The sequence below is a fragment of the Ictalurus furcatus genome, chromosome 10, assembly GCF_023375685.1.
Source record: "Ictalurus furcatus strain D&B chromosome 10, Billie_1.0, whole genome shotgun sequence".
NCBI lineage: Eukaryota > Metazoa > Chordata > Actinopteri > Siluriformes > Ictaluridae > Ictalurus > Ictalurus furcatus.
The window spans coordinates 17,530,386-17,545,845 of NC_071264.1; the positions used below are offsets into that span (position 1 = coordinate 17,530,386).

General features: G+C 37.5%; 1 long non-coding RNA gene across 1 annotated transcript; it reads left to right on the forward strand.

Annotated features, from left to right (window-relative positions):
* The first annotated feature begins 209 nt into the window (after window positions 1-209).
* On the forward strand, window positions 210-7,126 carry LOC128614127 (uncharacterized). Its single transcript, XR_008386997.1, has 2 exons — window positions 210-496; window positions 6,790-7,126. It is a non-coding gene; the product is annotated as an uncharacterized LOC128614127 (long non-coding RNA).
* Window positions 7,127-15,460: the final 8,334 nt, after the last annotated feature.

The window sequence follows — 15,460 nt, forward strand, 5'->3', positions numbered from 1 at the left end:
TTATCCCTTTATGACTAAGGTGTTACTATAGAAACGATAAGGAATTAGAACAAGCAGATTAAAGTGCACCTATTATGGTTTTTCAGATATTACCTTTCACGTAGTGTGTTCTAGAGCTGTTTGTGAATGTAAAAAGTCTGCAAAGTTTCAAAAATCAAAGCGCACGACAAACGGTGTTATTGACTCCCAAAAGAAGGAACTGATTCTGAACAGCTGAAACGAGTCGTTAGTAATTCCAGACTTTACTTCCTGTACTAACCTACGTAGGTTTGTAACAAAACCTCCCGCTTCTGGTCTTTTTTTTCCGAAGGAGCTGAAACGCGTTACGGTAGTGGGAGTTTCCTTTTTGACACACGCTGACAGTGGTAGACCAGTCACAACAAACTGGGACATTTGACCAATCAGAGCAGAGTATGCTCTCTGAAAGGAGGAGTTTAGAATGAATCCTTTAGAACAGAACATTGAACGAGTCGTTTGTGACACTGGCGGAAAAAAGGTAATGCTGGAATTTAAATTATAAGCACATTAAAGTGTTTTTTGTCCTTGGATGCATGTAAATCTATTGTATGAGACCTTTAAAACAAAATTAGGCATGTTTCAAAACCATAATAGCTGCGTTTTAATATGAACCTGTGATTTGCAGCTGCACTACTGTCAGAGCTGCTGTTATAATAAATGACTCAACACCATCTGACCAATCAGATTTGAGAATTCAGCAGCACTGTGGTATTACGGTCAATATTGTGTACATTTTACATTGTACGCTTAAATTTGAGTCTGTTTAAAATCAATTCACATTGTACCTTTTATTATTGTGAGTTCCGTTTTACACATTACAGCATAAGGAAGGAGAATGTCATGTTTATGAGTGGTTAATATTTGTCCAGGGATTAGGGCTTGAAATAGCTTTCATTCTGAAGAATTCAAAGTATTATGGACAGCTCCCCTTTTCCTCGAAACTACTGTCATAAAAAAATATTCTTTATGCTGATAAAATTTCAAAATGCAGTAAGATATGAACATATTTTTATAACGACATGACAGACTAAACACTGTGTCAATGTAACATCCGAAATAGCATGTAATCAATTCTGTCTGTGCTATGACATTGAACGTTTTCCTGCCCAAGTGCTCGGTGATTAAAACGTCCCATTCTGCAATATGCATTTCATTTACACTACACTTCATAGCACACTTCTCATGGGAAGAGCTGTGAAGTTACACATGAAACCAATATCATTGTTATTACCTGACAGGAGGTCAAAAGTACAGTCTTGCATTCAGGGGACGCATTTCCGAGACCCCTTCTGAACCATTACAAGGCTTATTATATTACACCAGAAAGGTAATGTGGACAAACGCATATGAGAGCGCTTTTCCTCCCTCAGGGGTGAGCAGCTGTCAAAGCTGCAAGGTGTGCAAAACAGCTGACCTGAACTCTGAAAGGACATGGATGCTGTGCTTGTGGGTTTTTTCTGAAAGCACTCTAACATTGTCATCCATCTTTTTCATAATCTTTTAAAAATTAAAGTTGTAATATTATTTCATGAAGATTCATGAAGTTTATCAATATGTTTAATTAAGTTTGTGAGATTCCATGCCATCAGATACTGGGAGTATTGCCAGTACTAGGAGTTTTGACATCAAAATAAAGAGTTATTGTTGAACCTTTTCATATTTTGTTTAAAAAATTCACAAAAATACTCTGCTCTCATGGATATCAAACAATAGCAAACATAAAACAGGTTTATCAAAAAAAATCTTTCTTAAATATAGGTGTGCATCAATTATTGGCACCCCTATGAATTCATATGAGAAAAATATATTTGAAGTATATTCCCATTGATATTTTAAATTTTTATTAGTACACCTGACTAGGAACAGGAAATTGTTCAACCATGACTTCCTGTTTCAGAGGGGTATACATATGAGGTAACACATAGGCCAAATTCCCTTAGTTATTCATAACAATGGGTAAGACCAAGGAATATAGCTGTGATGTCTACTTTTTTATCCGTTTGTAGTTACATTTAATGTTGTGGAATATCTGCAAAACAACTTAGCACTTTTGTTATAGCAGTTATAAACAGTTGTTCTCTCAATGTTCACTCCTTTTTTCTCTTTTTTCAAAACTAATAAAGACACAAAAACATGCAAACTACTCTGCCCTGAAAATTTTCCATTGGTGGAACAGTTACAGCTTTACCTCTGTTAAAAAACGCTGACACTGGAGACTCCTTCAATAAATGTTTAATTTTTCTTTGTGCTATAACAACACAAGATACAATGAGTACAATGAGTTGATACTATAAAAACAATAACATATTAGGTTGCACGCATTAATATAAACCTGTGTTTCGCCTTACAGTCAGAACTACTGTCAGAGCTGATGTTATAAAAACTGACTCAACACCTTCTGACTAATCAGGTTCAAGAATTAATATATTATAAGCTAGTTTTAAGCCTGAAAAGCTTAAACCTGTGTGTCAGACAGAGTGATGAAATACGACAGGAAATTTGCCAATTACTGATAGGAAGCATCAACACATGAAATGTTTGTACCTGAACAGACTCTTAGACATTAATTTACATTCCATCTGTGTATTTTGCATTACACCACTGGTATGTCTTTCTTGTTTTTTTCTCCATCTGTGACTCATCCTGTTATGAGATGACTATGATGAGCGCAATCAGCCGCAGACATGGCAATGATAGCGTCTAACGTCTTTTCAGAACCATCAAGACCACAGATCCTCTTCTACAGCCCATTCATTCAGGTTTACAGTAAAGTGGAAAAAGAAAAGAGTATCAGCGTGTATAGAAGGGATTTATAACATTGCTTGGGTTTTTTCCCTCAATTAGCACTAATTTAGAGCAATAAATATTAACAGGAGAAAAAATACAACCAAAATGTCTGCACATAGAAATCTACTCAGGAACATTGTGTACATTCCATCAACAGCCCATACATGTTTCTAATATGTCTCAGCATTCAGGTGTGTTTTATTTGTTTGTTTTTAAACCAGTGACTCACTCTGGAATGAGAAATAACGAAACATTCTGATCTATTATTATAAATGCTGTCGACCACAAGAGTGATAGAGTTGTTTTTTTTTCAAGTCATCCTTGCAAACTGAAGCTCTTTTTTGATGTTACATGCATTCTTTTAGCAGATGCTGTCATCCAAAATGACTTACAAGTGAGGCATAAATCCAAAACAAGCATTAAGCTGAACAAAAGAGGGTTATGAGTCTCGCTTAAGGGTCCAAGAGTGGTACTTTTGGCATTTGATTTCAGTTAAAATAGAACTTCCTGGGGGTGGCTCAGTGGTACAGCAGGTAGTGGTGCTGCCTCACAGCTCTAGAGTTCCAGGTTCAATCCTGAGCTTGGGTTACTGTCTGTGTGGAGTTTCACATTTTCTCCTCATGTCCGTGTGGGTTTCCTTCGAGTTCTCTAGTTTCCTCCCACCTCCTAAAAACATGCTGGCAGGTAAAAATTGGTGAAATTGTCCAAATTGTCCCTAGATGTGAAGAAGTGTGTGAATGTTTGTTTGAGGTACTCTGCAATGGAATGATATCCCATCTAGGGTGTATTCCCACCTCACATCCATTGATCTTGGGAAAGGCTCTGGATCTACCATGACTCTGAACTTATCAATAATTGAAAGCATCCATGCATTTGCATTTCATTAGTCTTTCAAAATGGACCTATAGGATTCGGCATAGAGTCTGGTATGTTTTCACCAAGCTTTCCTTATGGCCAAGAATCATTTGCTTTAACAAGAAAAAAGCAACTTGAGTGACATGATAAACGACCAACTACTACTTTTCTCATAACCTGTCAGCAAAGACATGAGATCTCATTTACACTATTGCTTCAATCTAAACTCTTAAGTAACCTTTAACGATGGGTTTCTGTGATTTTTTAAAAAAAAAAAATCCAGTGACTCCTGTGTTCCTCTGAAAAACTCATTGTGTACAAAAGTTTGTTTTCTTGATTGTATCCAGTGCGTGGAAGTGCATAGAGCCAATCAGATTGCAACATTGTAGATCTGGAAGCTTGTGGCCAGAAAATTGTACAAAAGATATTAGATGCTACATTTGAGGGTCTGAAGCCGAAACTACAGTATCATTTATTAGGTTATAGTTTTCAACTAACATTAATTAACATTAGCATATAGTTGTTATTGTTTTGTTTTTTTTATAGCACAGCAGATTTTATAGAACTGGAGGCAATAGATACAAACAGAAACTCATACTTTTTTATTTGGATGTAAGCCATGCTCATGTCAGCAGTTGCTTCACTTCTAGGTTTGGACTGAGAAATCAAGGCTATCAGAACGCTTTCCAACTGAAAACTTGAATTTCCCAGTCAAGGATTTTTAGTTAGAAGTCAGAATTACAATTATATCAAATTACTATTAAGTATAATGCAACATGAGCTGTTAAACTACAACTGCTCACTTTTAAATATTAAAAGTCGCTAAACGCAACACAGTTTATCTAAAAAAAATTTTTTTTAAAAAACAATGAATTGACAGATTTTATAAAACCTATGAGAAAATTCCTCAGAATAATGCAATATTATCTTTCCCAGCTCCATATGCGTAGCTGTGCGTGGCCGTTCTGCTACCAAGGATAAAACATTTAGAACCAGAGCGCTCCAAAACGTGTTTGCTTTTGTCCCAAATCACGTTGTAATCCTGAGCTGTGACTTTGTTCTAGTTTGATCTGCACATGAGCTCTCTGCGCGATCATCAAACAACCCAACTGAGCGCAGTGAGGAACATTCCTCGCCAGTTTAATTTGACTTCAAATAATCAGAGGCCGTTCAAAGAGTTCCTGCAATATAATCTGACCAGGGTTCGGGAGAATTATGCACCTTACATCACTAAAACAGCGAACATCCCCCCACTGCGTCAGCTTTGAATGGGTCAAGAATAATATTAGCCCACATACAAGACCTCATAAATCTATTAGGAAAATATTCAAGTGGTTAAAATGCTGTAGATTTGTTTCACATTTGTTTCAGAGTGGTTATCGCAGTTCATGGACATAGGGTGAACTCAGAGGACTGTTCAGAGAGGAATGTACTGAGATACCTCTGTGTTCCAGAAGACATTCCAATGCACTTGATTCCCATGAGAAAAAGTTTCACTCAGTTGTTATGAATGCTGCAGGTTGACATATTTTCATACCTGTTTGTTTTTGATGTTGTTTTTACTTTTGTCATGTGTAGCCATGCCTCATGCGTCAAACTTCAATAACAAATCCCACATTGTTCTCTCATCTGTCTTTGAACACACTATGCAAATACTCACATTGTGAATGGAAAATATTTTACTCAAAGCTCTACAAGCATGATTTGGTGCACCTCTGCGTAAAGAATGAATGAGGGCGTCCAACTAATTGCAATTTTAAAAATTAGTTTTTGGAACCAAGCAACAGTCCCTGCCAAAAATAGTGAAAAATACTGAATAGTATCTTTCATTCCCCTCCAAAAATTTTTTATGAAAACCTTATGGGCCTCAGGCAGATTTCATTTATAATTGGTGAAAATTAAAGAAATAATTCCAAACAAAAATAGTGAAAAATATGCTTGATTCCAGAGTAATATACTTACTGATAGAAATGTGCAAATTGAAACTATTATTTAACACCTGAGAAAATAATTCCTAGCAAGAAATAATGTAAAATATTCCGCCTATACAATATTCTGCTAGATTTATTCCAAAATAAACCTGGATATTATACTAATTTCGACTTAACTCAGGGGCGGGAACTGAACTTTTAATTTTTTAAAACTTAAAAAGCTAACTTTTAAAAATTACATCGTTTTCAAGCTCAGTGCATTCAAGCTACAACATGGGGAATAAACTTGGACATTTCCATGAAAGCTAAAAAGTTGAAATTGAATTTTAAATGAATCAAGCATACGCAACGCATTTCTAAGCCATTTCATCAAACTGCGATTCAAATGTATACATCGCTACATGCATGATTGTTGAGAAAAGCTCCAATTTGATTGTTACTTCAGCCAGTGAGCAGTCAGGAAATGAAATATAATATAAATAAATATAATCAGTGTAATAAAACACAAAAAATGATCTGAACTCTTTTTACCAGAGCCCAAAAAAGAATTTCCACCTGTTTTGGGGATGCCCGTGTTCAGCGCTGAATTTATTTGTGATGTTACACTCCACAGTACTGTTTAATGGGTCATATGAAAGAAGACACTCAGGATTTTTAAGAATTTGCAGCTTTTCATAAGCTTTTCATAAACTTTTTTTTCCTAGCCTACTTGGTTTAAATTTTATAATTTTATTGTGCAGTTGTATACAGTGTTTCACGATCAAAAACTCTTTAGTTATGCTTTCTGTTTTATCTCTGTACCAATGTTATTATGCAGAGGTGTGAATTGTTTACCCAGCAGGGGGCTCACACCCCTCCCCTTTCCAATTGCCCTGGTCACTGGCAGCTAAACACAGAGTCACTATACTCTACACCCAGAAACCCAACCGTGTCCTGACTAATCTTATAACAGACTTATAACAGCAACAAAAAATAATTAATTTGTTTATACTGATTGATTTCTGGTGGTGGAATGGCATGTCAGTGTACTGCGAGAAAGACGGCAGTGGAAACTTTCAAAGACACTTAAATTATTTATTTCTATTTAAAAATAAACATATTAGTTGTATTCATAAATACAACCCCTTGTCTATAACATGCTCAGTTATGTAAAAGTTCCAAACCAATGAACATATTGTGTCCTTGGTGTTTGATTCAGTGTTGTGTGGAGCCGCTGATGGTGTGTGTTCATTCCAAAGAGGAAAATCAGGAAAGCTTATGGGAGCAGACACAGGATCAGCCGAACACTCCGTCTAGACGAAGATACTGCACCTGCATTCCTCAGCCTGCGACTCATAGCAGCTTACTTAATGCCACTGTTGAGAAACACTCGTGGGCACAAAGAGGACCGGCAGGCCACAACACACACACACACACACACACACACACACACGCACACACTTTTGCTATCCTTGTAAGGAACATCCACTGCCATGATTACTTTATAAACAAAAGGTTACATTTTTTCTCTATTATTATAATTGTTATTAATACTATTATTATTGTTGTTTTTATTATTATTATTATCATTGTTGTTGTTGTTTTCTTTGGGGACCACTGAAACCTCACAAGGTCACAACTGTCAGATATTCCTATCATTGTCTGGATATTTGGTCCCGATCAAGAGATATAAATACATGCTCACACACACACATATACACACACACACACACACACACACACACACACACACACACACACATATACACACAGGCTGTTTGGTCTGCTGCTTTGCTTCATGTAAGTGCCACATGTCAGCATGGGCCTCCCGCAGCCCCCACACCCAGACGTTCAACCTACTGCCCCTCAACACATACACACACACACACACACACACACACACTTTCAAAGGCCATGCGCTACACATTTGCAAGCCTCCAATCACGTAATTACACCAGCCACGAGAACCATGTCATTTTCGGTTAGTAACTAACCATTGAAATGTCGACTGACTCTGCAATTTTGAAGCGAAAATCACAGACGCTCTTCGCTGTTGGTGCGTTTAGACTCGGCTGAAATAAAGACACAGACTGATGTCACCGTTAACGGCTTTCTCAAGAGTCGTTTAGATGAAGGAAATTAAAGAGCTGGATCTCCATGGAGGATCTCCCTGTGTTCATGGTGAGGTTTAAGCCACTCGAGTGCTGTTTCATAACTCATGTGTAACGTTTAAATGTGTGCCACAGTTTTCCATGCCAATAAGCACCCAAAACCTGCCAAAAGGGTTTTTTTTCATGAAGTTGGAGGAGACACACATTTGCACGGTTAAACACTGATATAACTCACCTTGGCACTTCGTTCCTGCCAACTATCCTTTAACACACACCATCCAAATGGATAGCTCGGTGTTTTTTTAGGAAAGTACGTCCCGCTGAGAGCACAGACGTGATATACTGCAGAGCGCATGACCTTTACGAATTGCACATCATTGAGTCATGAGGGGAGTAAATCAAAGCAAATTAATTGGAAAAGTCTGTTTCATGAAGGTTTACAGTAATTGCGAATATCGTGGGACTGAACTCCAAATGATGAAAACTTTAACCACTCGTTTTAATAAATCTAAAAAAAGACACCTGAATTTCAGCATTTTAGAATGGTTTGTTTTTCCACATCTGCACAAGTTAGAGAATTATGTGTGAATATAAAAAACTAAATTAATATCTAAGGTTGAAACAGAATTGTTTCAATTCTACATGAAGTTCTTAGCAGCTTGTGAAGCTGTAAAATTGTGAAAGGTGTTACAGCATGTATTAAGAATTAGGAAGGAAATCCAAAAATTCACCAATATCCCAGGATTCTCCCATTTAATGAACACTTGCACTCATTTATCAAACCGGATATGTATACATTTATTTTATGTACAATGGGATTCACTAATGTGAAACTCAATTCATCAACTTCAAATTGTGTAATTGGCGAGGAGTTAATTTTATGAGCACTTTGCAAAACTTGGTCATTTCATATTAATGACTTTGAAATAAACAATCCAAATCAAATCTTTAAATAGCTGTTCAATTCGAACCAAAGTAATGGTTCCCTATAAAAGGAGGAGGAGTTAGTGTGTGTCTGTGGTAGTTGACATGCTATAGTGGCTGAGCAGCGTTACTGGAAGATTTAGCATACAACACATTTTAGGCAGGGCTCTTTCGGGGTTTAGTCGCCAGTTTGCCGTTTTGGTAAATGGCGCACTTATGTAGTGCTTTTATCCAAAGCGCTTTACACTGTGTCTCATTCACCCATTCACACACACACTCACGGTAGCAGAGCTGCCATGCAAGGTGCTAACTTGCCATCGGGAGCTACTTGGGGTTCAGTGTCTTGCCCAAGAACACTTCGGCATGTGGAGTCATGTAGGCCAGGAATCGACCCGCCAACCCTACGATTAGTGGACAACCCACTCTACCACCTTAGCCACAGCCATTTTCAGCTCTCTATGGAGTAGTGGGTATAGCTAAATGTAAATCAGCTGTGTATTTAACACGCTTGCTAATTTACACCTGATTGGCATTGATCACGTACACACAAAAATATCGGAACTGAAAATTTCTTAAGTCAAAAAAGATGGGAATTTTTAGCTCAGTTTGGCCTATGAAAACATATACACGTAACTTTACTAAAACACTGATAAGTGAGGCTGCATTTCTATGAGAAAACAAAACACACTCCACGTAATGCATCGTGACCATTTGCAGCTCTTCGATGTTTTGGTCTGAAGTCATGTCATTAATCATTATCTAAGTAAGCAAACAGAATGAAGAATGCAAAGGAGTGTAGGACCTTCATTACTTTTCATTGTCATGCACGGCCAGGGCTTTGATTTGTCCTGATATACATTCCTGCTTCAACAAAGTGTGTGTTTGTTTAAGGACCAACAAACACCTGAGGCAGGTTCACCATGGGGGGCTTGCAAACGCCAGGCATCCAGATATTGCTTGGTCACTTCATTATAGTAGAGAGGCAGTGATTCAGGCAGAGAGTGTCGCTCCCAGATGAGAGATTTCTTTCTGTGTACAGGGGTGGACAAAGTTTATTAGGTTGTCCACTGGGCAAGTAAAAACTTCAGTGTGCTGCCCAGTCCTCTGTTTCAGTTGCCTGGAAAAACTGTCAAAAGTCTGTGCTCTCAAGAAAAAGCAACAATATTGTCAGCCAACATTTCAGCTCTAAAATGCAATATTCTCTCCTCTCATTGCCTGTCTGGCTAGTGTCTTTATTTTCTCTCGTTATGTTTAACTGTGAGGCGACGTATTGCATATAGGAAGCAGGAGAGTTACATGATGGCTTTGCGCTCAGCAGTGTTTCTGCAAACCTGCATGCTCCTCATTCTGAAAGGATCGTCTGTCATTGTGTCTCGGATGATGTGTGTAGTGCAGCATGAGGTGGCAGAGGTGGAGTAGCTTGAACTATAGTTACTGCATTGAGATGTGCAAGATTACTAGCTACTGTACATATAGTTCTGTGAAAAAGTATTTGCTCTGATTTCTTCTGGTTTTGTGTATATCTCATAATAAATACTAAACAGAAATGAAAACAAAATCTAAGATAAAACAAAGGCACAAAAAAGGTAACACACACAAAAAAACAGTTTTTAAATGATAAATATTTATTGAAGCAGAAAAGTTATGTAACACCATCTGGGTCTGTGTGAAAATGTATTTGCCTCTGTAGTTACTAATTCCTCAAATCTATGAAACTGCATTCATAACGGGGTTCAGCTGGACTAGACACAACCAGACCTGATTACTGCAAACCCTGTTCAATCAAATCAACACTTAAATAGAACTTTTTCAACAGCATGACATTGGTTAAAAGGTCTTATCCAGTAACGCACTATGCCAAAATTGAAAGAAATTACAGAAATGTTAAGGAAGAAGGTGACTGAAATACATCAGTCTGGGAAGGGTTACAAAGCTATTTCAAAGGCTCTGGGGCTCCAAAGGACCATATTTCAATTCAAATCAATTCTGTTTTACTTGTATAACGCTTTTAACAATGGACATTGTCACAAAGCAACTTTCCAGAAATATATAAATTTTGGATCAAAATTTTAAATTGATAAATTTATCCCACAGTGAGAGCCATTATCTTCAAATGGAAAAACTCAGCACAGTAGTGAACCTTCCCAGAAGTGGCCAACCTTCCAAAATTCCTCCAAGTGCACAGCAACTTCTCATCCAGTAAGTCACAAAAGAGCCAAGGACAACATCTAAGGAACTACAGGCCTGTCTTGCATCAATAAAGGTCACTGTTCATGACTCCACTATCAGAAAGACACTGGACAAAAATGGCATCCATGGAAGAGTGGCAATGTGAAAACCACTGCTAAACCAGTAGAACATTACGGCTGATCTGAATTTTTCCTAAACACACCCTTGATGATCCTCAAACCTTTTGGAAGAATGTTCTGAGGACCGATGAGTCGAAAGTGGAACTGTTTGGAAGATAGGGGTACTGTTAAATCTGGCGTAATTCAAACACAGAATTCCACAAAATGAACATCATAACTACGACCAAGCATGGTGGTGGTGGTACCAGAAAATCCTAAAGGAGAATGTCCAGTCTTTGGTCCATAAGTTGAAACTCAAGCGCAACAGCAAGAGAGCAAGACAATGATCCAAAGCATAGGAGTAAGTCCTAGTTCTAGAAGTAAGTGAAAGACTGATCTCCAGTTATTGGAAGCATTTGGTTGCAGTTATTGTTGATAAAGGTGGCAGAAACAGATTTTAAGTTTAAGGGGGCAATTAGTTTTTCACATTGGTGATAGATGTTGGATAATTTTTTGCTTCAATAAAAAAAATAATTAATAAAAACTGTATTGTGTGTTTACTCAGCTTGCCTTTGTTTTATGTTGTATTTCGTTTGAAGATATATTTAGTGTGAGATTCATACAAAAACAAAAGAAATCAGTTTTTCACAGCACTGTACCTAATAAAAACTTTTGTTGTTTTGCAAAAGTTAGTAGGAAGTGTGGTTTATTTTCTGTTTATTTATTTGTATTCTCTGGTTGTTTAACCTACATGACAACTGTGAATAAAAAAGTAACATGAAATCTGCTGGTCCCAGGCACCTGGGCTACTGAAGGTCTGCTGATGTTGGAGTTCATGTACAGTTTACTATCTGTAAAAATGAATTGCCTACACTCAACATCAGATATTAAGTCTCACGCTCTGTGATGAAAATTGGAATGAAGATTGTCTTTATAATGCAAAATAGCCCAGGGAGTGTATGCCTGTGGAACTATTAATGATACTGTGACGCATTTAACCTAATTAATGCACTCATTAGTGGTATTTTTCCACAATAGAAATCAGGTCTTGGCCAACACCTAGTTTTGCATTCGGTGCAATAGAGGGTACGCACGTGTCATCAAGGTAGCCGAAACTCGCTGCGGTCACACCCACTGAGTGGCAAAAAAGACTGAGCAGCAGCATTAGTGTACAGCGTGAATTCCACGAAAACACAGAAAAAACGTCTAAAATGGAAAAAAGCTGTTGTGTGATCGACTGTGCCAACAGATTTAACAAGAATTCTGAGCTATCTTTTTACAGAATGACAAAAAACCATTCAGTCCTTTTTTTACTAAGTCAAGCAGTATAAGTGTAAGTTCTTTTGGCATGTGGTATTCATGTTGTACAATGATGAATCATTTGCTACATATTTCTTTTTAAACTCTGCATATTTCCATTGATAAATAATGTGGGCTCATTCATTCTCTGACTGTGTTTTACCTTCCAAAATATATAACGTTAGTAAGTGGAAGCAGTGTTAGCTACAAACAAAGTAGGACTAGCTAGCTTATGGTTTACCAGATAAAATTATATAATAAAATACAAATATTTGTACATACCTGTCCACATACAACCAGAATGTTTATTGGTGTTCTTGTCACTTTCTCCAACAAACCCCACCTTGAAGTAGGACCAAGTGTGAAGGTTTTTGTATGCCTTCAGACTTTGCTTAGTGTATTTCCACAGCCTCAAAATGAGGTACATATAAATGTTGGGAAAACCGATTTCTGGCCACATGCCAATGTCCATGGACCACAGGTTCTTGGGCAAGTTGTCAGGGTTAGTGTTAGGGTTAGTGTTTTTGTAGCTTCCCCTATTAAAACCAGCCATTCTGAAGGATGTGCCACTCAGTCTGGCTGAGGGGGCATGTTCTGGTGGGAAAGTGACGTCAACTCATACCCTCTATAGTCTATTGTGATATGCAATTATTAAATGATTAAAGCTTTTAAGAACTTTGTACAAGGCTCGAATGACCAGGTTGGTGTAAGGACACGCTGGGGCCAGTTGTAAAAACTGCAATGTCCTCTTATATGTCAGCTGGATCGACTGTATTACTGTACATCAAACAAATATTCTTCAAGCCACCACACCAATAGACAGGTCCAGGTTGTACCAAGTGTTTGCTAAGCAGTAAAAAATGGAAGAGACAGAAGTGTATTGTTCATCCACAAGGGCAGAACTTGGGTTGGATGAGAAGAGAAACTCAGGCAGTCCTGAATTTCAAGCAAAACACTACAGATAGAAATGACAATTATCTGTATCTGTATGTGGACGACTGGAAGGATTTTTTTTAAATTATTAAAAATGGACCCTACCACGTTACCTCCAGAAACACTGTAAAACCCAGGAAAGAATGCTAGGTATGAATGTCAGCAGTGTTAGCATGGTGTGTGAATTCTGACTTTATCAGCCACAACTAGAGATGGACCAGGCAGTTACTAAGGATGAATGAGCTTCATGTCTGAAGGCTCAAATTGAGTCTGTATGAAACTAAAAACTTCCGCTTACACAACTTTTTTTGTTGTGCCCCATGTGATCCCAGTCCTGATGCAGAACTCTAGTTTCAGCCAGAAGCCCTGTGAATCTTTCTGGCAAGCTTTCTGAAAAGAAAAAAAAAGACATGGTTCTTCTATTTGTACAGTGCCCTCCAATAATATTGGCACCCTTAGTAAATATGAGATAATTAATAATAAAGATATTTTTTGATAAATCTGTGTTGTGTTTGCAATTGTTTCATATCCATGAGTGCAGATTATTTTAACAAAAGATCAAAAAGTTAAACAATAAAGACAATATTTCACAGCCTTCTTTGCTTTTCGCATTTGAATTCAGTTACATCCCTACCTCTCAGTGAAATAAACTTTTTAATTCTAACATCATCCAATGATTAGATTTTAGTTTTAATTATTTATTCAAATACATATTTATTTAGAGGTAGCCTTATTTATAAACAATTGTAATTTTATTTGTTGCAAAATTCCACTACAAAAATAAAAAGTAAGAAAATGAGAAATTCACTGGTGAAGATTGATTGCATTTTAAATTTGCCCAGTTCACTGTCTTGACTTAAAGCCAAAGAAACCACAGCACCAGACCATGAGCTCCATCCTCCATTAGTTTAGGGTTCTTTAGAGGTGGAAGTAAAGAGCACAAGATCCAGGTTTATTCATAATTTATCACACAATGCATAATCTGCTGTAAATCTGCATAAAGAATAAGCAAGGACATCCATGTATTTACAATCTGACAATGTTAAAAAAGCAAAGTTCAAACTGAATATTAAAAAAGTTAATATAAGAAGGGTCAATCATGAGTTTCGTATTATGATGGTTCATCATTCTGAAGTTTACCGCAAAAAAGTCCTGCTTCAGGTGTTTAAACCCTGAAGTGCATCCTGTTCTCTTTAAACATGCAAAGCAAACACTCTATGTGTGTGAACGGATCTTTTACTCGAGGCTCTGCATGCATGAGCTGCTGTAACTCTGCACATAGAATGAACAAGAAGGTCCAGGAAATTACCTTAGATTTTGGAAACTGCACAAATAAAGCTAGCCAAAAATATGAAAAATATATCATGCAATCCCAGAAGATTCATTTACAAAACGAAAACTGCATGTTAAATATGTTGCTGAACATTTTCTTTGTTTCTGGAAGCCATGAAAATAAGCCCAGTTAAAAGTATGGTGTCTTGATGTGTCACAGCTCCGGGGTTCCCAGATGGCTCCTGAGTTCTGGTTAGTGTGGCGTTTCCGTGCATGTTCTCCCCGTGTCTGTGTGGGTTTCCTCTGGGTTTTCCAGTTTCATCCCATCTCTCAAAAACATGTCAGTATTTTGATTGGCTAAGTGTGAATGTGTGTGTGTGTGTGAATGTGTGTGTGTGTGTGTGTGTGTGTGTGTGTGTCTTTGGGGTTGGGGTAGTGGGCGATAGTCTCGGGATCACCACAAACCTGACCAGGACCCTAACCTAACTGTTTTGTTTTTAAAAAATAAATCAATCAATCAAACTGGGTATTAAAAACTCTTTACTGCTAAGGATCAAGCTGTTTCATGACTGTGTAGAAGTGTATGTTTCAGATAAAGTTAAAACTGAGGCTTAGTCTGCTAAGAACAAGCACAAAGGCTTGTACATTCACCTGTCAGTTATGCATATAGGCCTCGCCAAATGAGAAGCATTCAATATTTCAAACATGAATACATGAAAACGCATTTCCTGTTTAACATAAACTGGTCATGTGACCATATAGACTAGCAGTCATTCAGATTCAGTTTTAGTTGATTATGTAATATCAGTGGAGTTTCACCATGTTTCACTTTACCTGCAGAAATGTGTGCAGCATTGCGCAGGATGTTATACTGTAAGCCTCTGTGGGTGGGAGCATGGCAATTAGTGTTTTCATGACCTCGCATATGCAAGATGAAGTGCAGGCCAAATCACGCCTTCAGGCTCTTTTGAGCTGCTTAAGCTTGTAATTGCCTTGGAGCTGCTTGCGATCATTTAGTGTTATCCGTAAATCTTAAGCAAGACAGACAACAAATGGCATGATG